The sequence below is a fragment of the Echinops telfairi genome, unplaced genomic scaffold (assembly GCF_000313985.2).
Source record: "Echinops telfairi isolate 266 unplaced genomic scaffold, ASM31398v2 ScPeMD7_7468;HRSCAF=8506_0, whole genome shotgun sequence".
NCBI classification, from domain to species: domain Eukaryota; kingdom Metazoa; phylum Chordata; class Mammalia; order Afrosoricida; family Tenrecidae; genus Echinops; species Echinops telfairi.
In genome coordinates, this window is record NW_022111369.1 from 45,726,983 (window position 1) to 45,735,343 (window position 8,361).

The 8,361-nt window shown below is 42.0% G+C and overlaps 1 pseudogene; it reads right to left on the reverse strand.

Moving 5' to 3' along the window:
• The window catches only part of LOC101649593, a 25,692-nt pseudogene extending 24,513 nt beyond the window's left edge, over positions 1-1,179 (reverse strand).
• Positions 1,180-8,361: the final 7,182 nt, after the last annotated feature.

Below are 8,361 nucleotides of genomic sequence, written 5' to 3' on the forward strand. Positions count from 1 at the left end.
TCATTAGTGTTTAGTGCATCAAATCTGTTCTTTAAATGTTCTTGAAATTCCGATGCGATAGACTTAAGTTCGTATTTTGTTCTTCTGTTCTTGTCTTCATCTTCTTCAACTTCAACTTCTATTTACAGATGAGCCAGTGAAGTTTGTTCCACAATTGGACCCTGGCCTTGTTTTAGAGGCTAACATTGAGCTTCTCCATCATCTCTCTCCCCAGATGTTATCAATTCGATTTCTGTGCATTCCTTCTGAAGAATTCCACCTGTATTCCCACCTTCTGTGTTGTTGCAAAAAGATACTTGCGATAAAGTTATTGGTCTTGAAAGATTCTATCAAGCAATCTCCAGCCTTGTTTCTCACACTAAGGCCATTACTCTTCCTTCTTTGTTTCCTATTTTTGATTCCAATCACCAATAATAATCAGTACACCTTGGTTACATATTCGATCAATTTCTAACTGAAGAATCTGGTAAAATCCTTCAATTTCTACATCACTAGTTTTAGAGGTTGATGTAAAAATTTGAATAATAGTTTATTACGTGGATTTCTTGTACAGGGGATAGATATTATCATTTTAGAGATGGAATTCTACTTAAAAATAGATTTTGAAATGTACTTTTTAACTATGAAAGCAACGCCATCCCTCTTGAAGTGTGATTCCTAGCCTAGTAAACCCAACAATAGTCTCATTCACGATGGCCTATGGCAGTCCAGTTCAGCTCATTAATTGCTATGATGTTGATCTTTATGTGGTTCATTTAATTTGTTACGACTTTCAATTTTTATAGTTTCATGCTTTATACCTTCTATTTTCCAATTTTAATAGATATTTGATTTTTTTTTTCATTTTTATTCTTGACCATCAGTCTATGAAGGAGCTGCATGCTTTTGTCTATCTACGTCATCACGGTGGACTCTACTATGAGAAGGCAGTTCTTTCTCAGTCATATTGTGAGTGCCTTCTGTCCTGTTTCTATTCATGATGTTTTTAGTCTCTGACAATGTTCCACAGCTATTGGTAAAAATTTTAGTGGCTAATTCCTCAAAAGTATGCAGCTTATTTCTTATTTGCAATCTTTTATTATTCAGCAAGCCATAATGAAACCTGTTCATTTTGGATAGCCCTGTTGCTATTTGAAATACCAGTGACCTACCTTCCTGCATCACCGCAACGCACGTCATCGCTGTCCAACAAACTGACCAACAAGTGGTGGCTGAACAAGCTGGTAATCCAGAAAGGGCCAATGTCAGTGAATGCTGACCATAAAAAGTTCAAATAAATGCTTACTCTGTCTAGATTAAAGAGCAGAAAATGAATATGCTAGAAATAGAGAAAGCTTTTCGATAATAACTATTCTACTCCGGTCAAACCTCACGAAAGCTCTGTGAGCCCACTCCCAACTACAAAAACAAAGGTTGAGTGGGGAGCCGAGACGTAAACCGTCACCAGGCTCTACTGAGACACCACAACCATTTTCCTACCAGCAGGATGGTTTCAGAGAAGGCCAGGAAGGAAAGCACGGCTTTTATGGTTGTCAGATTGTAGTAAGAAACTCACCTCCACAGGGTCAGAGCAAGCCGTGTGGAGAGACCATGCTTCCACACCTGCTTGACAGTGCTGAGGATTCCCCCCTTTCTCCTTGGGGTTCTTTCAAAAGAAGCATTGTAAAGAGTTCAGACTGTCGCCATGGTCCAGTCTCACACATGAGGTGTACTAATGAGAAACACACATGCCTCTGAGCCAGGGAGGTATCGTAGTTACTTGGGACTCCCACAGTTGCCTAGAAGTAATAAAGAAACCCTTCACTCCTAGTGGAGGCTGAGCAGGTAACTGGATTTCTAATCCCACTGGGCAGGTACCCACGTTCCTCTGTTGAAATGGTATCCAAGGAAGTCAGCTGAACAAAATGTGTGAGTAGAGTACAGAGTCCCATACTGTCGACAGGCCTAGGCTTAACTCTAAAAATAACTCAAACACCAAGAATCAGAAAGACCTCAAACTGAAAAAAACTGACAATTGATAGACATGAACACTAAGAAAACAGAAATGGTAGAATTATCCAACAAATGATTTTAAAACCAACCCCAAACTACACACTGCCTTGGAGTCAGTTCTGATGGCTGTCAATAGCCCCTCTCAAGGAAAGGATGAACCGCCTTGTGGGTTTCTAAGACTACGAAGCATTACAGGAGTAGAAAGCTTCATCTTTCTCCAGCGAAGTGGCTGGTGGTTTCAAACCACTAGTAGTAACAACCCGCTATGCTATCTGGACTCAAGCATCAAAACCAAAATTAAATGAAAAAGCATTCTTGAACAAACACTGATAGAATGTTAGAGCTCAAAAATACAATGATCCAAACAAAAGACTTAATGTTTAGCCTCAAAAGTTGAATGGAGAAGAAAAAATCAGTACAGCGGAATATTGAAAAATGGAAGATTACTGAACCTGAGCATTTGTGAGAAAACAGGCTGACATAACAACCACAACCCAATGAATGAAGTTAAGGCACAGGAGAAGGAAAACACAAACCTCATTCACTGCTGTTGAGTCAATGCGGACTCAGCACTCCTATAGGTCAGGGTAGACCTGCCTGTGTGGGTTTCTGGGATTGTAACTCTTCACAGATTATGTCATCCTTCTCTTAAGGGGTGGCTGGTGGTTTCAAACTGCTAACCTTGTGATTAGCAACCAGTCCATAACCACTATGCAACCAGGGCTCATGAGGTTAAGTAATAATAAATTGTAAAAATCATAAAACACATGGTGACATCATTCTAATAGGAGAAGAAAAAAAGATAGAATGAGGCTGAAAAGAGTTAAATAGTGAATTAAAAAGTAGTGGAAACATCAAATGCCAACAAGGATAGAAAAATTGGATTATATTGTTGGTAGAGTGTATGAGAATAAGACAGAGTATACACTACAAAATCATAGAAAGCTTTATCTATCAAAAACATAAAACTGTAAAGATATTATTTCCTAACATAGTCCCCATATAAGTCTATACTTCCAAAGGTGGTGTTTTCATATCTCTAACCCTCTCACAGTGGGGTGTGCGCTAGACTGCTAACCACAAGGTAGGTGGCTCAAACCCACAAAGTGCTCCACAGGAAAAAGATGAGGCTGTCTACTCTCATAAAGATTTACAGAATCAGAAACCCTATGGAGCAATTCTAACCTGGCTTTTAGGATCACTCTCTGCTGGACTTCGCTAGATGGCTGTGGGTTTTAACTGTTCCTCAGAGAACTTTGCGCCCTTTGATCTGGGTCACATGGAAGTTTTGGCATCCTGAAGGGGTGTACATCATCATCTCTGTGAATGCCATTTTAGTTCTGGGAAGCACATCAACAGAACTGTGAAGGGGCTAGAATCGCGGGGTAGCTGGCTGGGTACGTTTTTCAATGGAATTATCCTCAGACAGCCCCCTCTCTTCCTGAAGAATGAGCAGCTATAGTGTAAGGGTGTATAAAAGTTCCTTGACACAACTTTCCTGATCTTCATCTTCTCACCTACTGAAGTTTTCAGTTTCCTTACAGTTTCTTCCTAATAAGGCCCTAAGATCATCCTGAGTCTCAGGAAAACCTACCAAGGCTTTCCCTTTGGAACCTCAAAACACATTCCACATCATTTTCTGTGCTGATCGCTCAGCTTTGAAGGAACTGGCTGAATAACCCCCGCTCCCCGAGAAGCCACTGTTTGGATCAGACCTTTTTTTCCTGGATTGTGATGATAAACTCAAGACACATCCTGGTTATAATTCATTCTGTAAATCAATTTTTATTAGCTTTGATCATGCTTAAAGCGTAAAAGACTGATGGACCTATCAGCACTTTAAGTGATTTTTGAGTAATATTTTTAGCATCTTTTTTCTTTTGAAGTCACCATAAAGAGACAAAGGCAAGTGTATTCTGAGAGCATGTGTCTACCGCCATCCACGGAATTCAGTGACATGTTTAAACATATTTTGCTGGGAATAAACCTGTGCGTGTATCAGCAGGAAACCTAATAGCAGTAGAGTTTGACTTATCCTTCTAAAGTGGACAGTCAGGTTCTTTCTTAAAAAAATTAAACAAATCACCATAAAATCCAGCCATTTCATTCTTAGGCACTTATACCAGAGAAATGAAAGCTCATGTTTACATAAAAACATGATTGAACATATCAACCTGTGTGATCACGAGGTGTCGAAGGAATCACTGAAGACAAATGGGTGCATAAGCAAATGTGGCGAAGAAAGCTGATGGTGCCCGGTTATCAAAAAGTATAGCATCTGGGGTCTTAAAGGCTTGAAGATAATCAAGCTGCCATCAAGCTCAGTAGCAACAAAGCCCACATGGAAGAAGCACACCAGCCTATGCAACCACGAGGTGTCGAAGGGATCAGGTATAAGGCATCATCAGAACAAAAAATCTTACCATAGTGAATGATGGGGGGAGTGCGGAGTGGAGATCCAAAGCCCATTAGTAGGCCACTGGAGATCCCCTTGCAGAGGGGTCTCAGGGAGGAGATGAGCCAGTTAGGGTGCGATGTAACAATGATGAGAAATACAATTTTCCTCTAGTTCCTAAATGTTTCCTCCCTGCTCCCACTACCATGACTCGAATTCGACCTTGCAAGTCTGGCTAGACCAGAGGATGTACAGATAGGAACTGAAAATCCAGGGCGGATGAGCCCTACAGGACCAGTGGTGTGAGTGGCGAAACAGGGAGGGTAAAGGGAGAATGGGTAGGAAAGAGGGAACCGATTACAAGGAACTATATGTGACCTCCTCCCTGGGGGACAGACAACCGAAAAGTGGGTGAAGGGAGACGTCGGACAGGGCAAGATATGACAAAATTCCCATTTATAAACTATCAAGGGCTCATGAGGGAGGGGGGAGCGGGGAGGGAGGGGAAAAATGAGGACCTAATGTCGGGGGTTTAAGTGGAGAGAAAATGTTTTGAGAATGATGTACAAATGTGCTTTACACAATTGATGTGTGTATGGATTGCGATAACAGTTGTATGAGCCCCTAATAAAATGTTTAAAAAAAAATAACATGATTGAATCCAAATGTTACAGCAGCTTATTTCTCATTGCCTAAAACTGGAAATAACCCAGATGTCGTTCCATCGGCAAATAGTGAAACAGTGGTACAGCTGTATTATGGGATACTGCTCAGCAATAAAAGAAACAATTGACATGCACAACACACTCTAGATGAAACACCAGAGTTTTTTATGCTGAAAGAAAAAGTCAATCTCAAAAGGTTAGAGACCTGAAGATCCTTTTGTGTGTGATAACATTGGGAAAGGACAGACTTGTCAAGAGTCAATGAGTGGATGAGGCTAGGAAGCCAGTAGCCGTGGCTATAACAGGATAACATGAAGGGTGCTCATAGCGCTGAAAGTAGCCCATGTCTTTACTGGTCAACATTATTATTCTGGCTAGTAGAATGTAACACAAAATTTCAAGTTACCTAATTGGGAAAAACAATAGAGTACCCAGAATCTCTCTATGCTATTTTACTACTACATGTTAATTTATAATAATCTCAAACCCCCCCAACTCTAATTACAAAGTTAATGAAAACAAAGGATGAATTGGTTTTTAATGTTTTTAAAAAAATCATTTTTGAGGGCTCTTACAGGTCTATGTCAAGCATATTTGCACATATGTTACCATCTTCATTTCCGAAACATTTTCTACTTAAGCCCTTGGTATAAGCTCCTCTTTTTTCCCCTCCCTCCCCACCCCCTAACTCTCATGTATCCTTGATCAATTGTACATTGTTATTGTTATTTCATATCTTATACTGTCCATTGTCTCCCTTCACCCACATTTCTTTTATTTGCCCTCTTGGGGCAGGGGAGCTTTCTATCCAATCTTGTGATGGGTACCCCCTTTCTCACGCTTCCCCCTGCCCCTAACCCCATGATATTGCTACTCCCATTACTGTTCCTAAGGGGTTTATCTTTCCTGAATTCCATGTGTCAAGAGCTCTTATATGTACCAATGTGCATTCTCTGGTCTAGCCCGATTTGTAAGTTAGAACTAGGTCATGGTAGTGGAGGAGAGGAAGTATTCAGGAACTAGAGGAAGATGTGTGATTCATCAGTGCTATACTACACCTTTGTTGAATCATCCTTTCCTTATACCACTTCTGGCAGAGGGGGGGTGGGTGGTATCCAATTAGCTACAGATGGGCTTTGGGTCTCCACTCCAACCCCTCTCTTTCACATCAATATAGTTGTTTGTTTTGGATCATTTGATGCCTGATCCTGTTGACACCTCATGATCGCACAGACTGGTATGCTTTTCCACGTGGTCTTACTTGCTTCCCTGCTAGATGGCTGCTTGTTTGACTTCAAGCCTCTAAGACCCCAGATGCTGTATCTTTTGATAGCCCTGCACTATCTGCTCTCTTCACCACATTTGCTATGCATGCACCCATTTTGTCTTAGGAATCCTGTTGGGAAGGTGAGCAACAAAGAGTGCCAGGTTATCAGAACACAGTGCTCCTGTGTTAAGGGAGGCCTGAGTAGAGGCCCACAGTTTGTCTGCTATCTTAATACTTGTCATATAAATATATGTACATTGGCCATTATCCCTTTCATTATAAATGAATATATTTACATATGTACATGCCTCTCTAAATAGCTTTTGCCTCTTATTTCCTTCCACCATCCTCCTATCCCATTATCATACTCACCTTCCATTCGGCTCTCAGAATTTCCTCTTGGATACATTGTTCTTGATCAAGCCCCACCTGGCATTATAGGCCCTCTTCATCATCCATTTTAGATCTCTTGTTGTTCCCTATCTCTGCGTTTGTTGGCTCTCCACTCCCCCTTTCCACCCCTCCTCTCTCATGTCCTCCCAGAACTGCCAGTCCAGTAGTTTTCTCCTCAGTATTTTTTGTCCTGTCTATCTTATATAGATAGACATAGGGTGAAAGAAAAAAGAAAAACAAATAAACAAACAGAACAAGAGAAAAACAAAACAAAAACAATAGATAATTCCAGGTCTGTCTGCTGATCCTTAAGTATATTTTCTGATCAAGTCTAATGAGGTGCCAAACCCTGTCCCCCAAGTCAGAAGTCTATTTTCAGGATTCCTCGGGGACTTGGTTACTTTACTCCCCTTGCTGCCCAGTTGCACCACTTCACATTTTACTCCCCTGTGTGTGGGGCAGACTGGGAACACTTTCTGCACTGTGTCTCCAGTGCTGCCCCTCAGAGCTATGGGTCAGTGAGGGAACGTTGTGTCTCATGGTGGGGCCAGCCCTAAGGTCCTCTCTGTGCACTGGCTGCTTTGAGTAGGGCTCTCATCCCTGGGGTTTGGTGGGCCATGATGTGGTGCTCATTCTCTCTCTCTCTCTTTCTCTCCCTCCCTTCCTCCCTCTTATTTCACTGCTCCCAGGTGGTCTGGACAGACCTGCCACTCTTCCAGGCTCTATCTCCAGTGTTGTCCTCTGTATTTCCTTCTTCTGGGGAGGGGGGCCAGCATAGCTTGGTTTGGGCCCGGCCCCGTTGTCCTCTGGTTTTTAATGTTCTAAGGTACCAGCAGTAATGAGATAACTCTCGATGTATCTAATAGCTTTGAAGTACCCAAGCCCCACTGGCATTGGTGCAGTCTTACTCGTGCCAATGCTCCGTAGAGTGTCTGAGGCTCTTATTATGTCCTTAGAGGGTCAGGTAGGTTCATCTTTCTCCAGCGTGTTCTCAAGGTCAATCTCATGCAAACAAACAGTCACCATCATTGACCTGATGCCAAGGTCATGTTTAAATTAATTTTAGACAAAATGTTTTCCCTGGGAAAAATCACTTGAGGTAGAGTGACTTAAATGAAGTCATCTAGAACACTCCTATCATTAAAAGTAGGGGGAGAAGGAATAACAGATGCAACACGCTCTCGAGGATGTAAATGTAGGTGAGAAATGATAAGAAAGCAAGACAGGCCCAGTCTCCAACCTGCAGGACTTGGACGTTACCACAAGAGGGCGCAATTATTCCAGATATTACATCTTCAGAAGGGAACTGGGCCTAGAATTCCAATGTGTTCTCTCTGAGAAACAGTTGTGTTAGAAGTTGCTTTCTTTCATTCTTTTTAACCACTGAATCATTGGAGGGAAATTGGTCCTGGCTTCACACATCCACACGCACTGCCATCAAGTTGACCTATGGTGATCCTACAGGATAAGATAGGCGTGCCCCTGTGAGTTTCTGAGCCTGTAACTCACTACCAGGGTAGAAAGCCCTGTCTTTCTTCGGCGGAGCTGGCTGGTGGCTTCGAACTACTGACCTTGTGGTGAGCAGCCCGATGTATAACTAACTACTAGGCCACTAGGGATAGTGTGTCAGTTATGGCCTGAGAGCATTC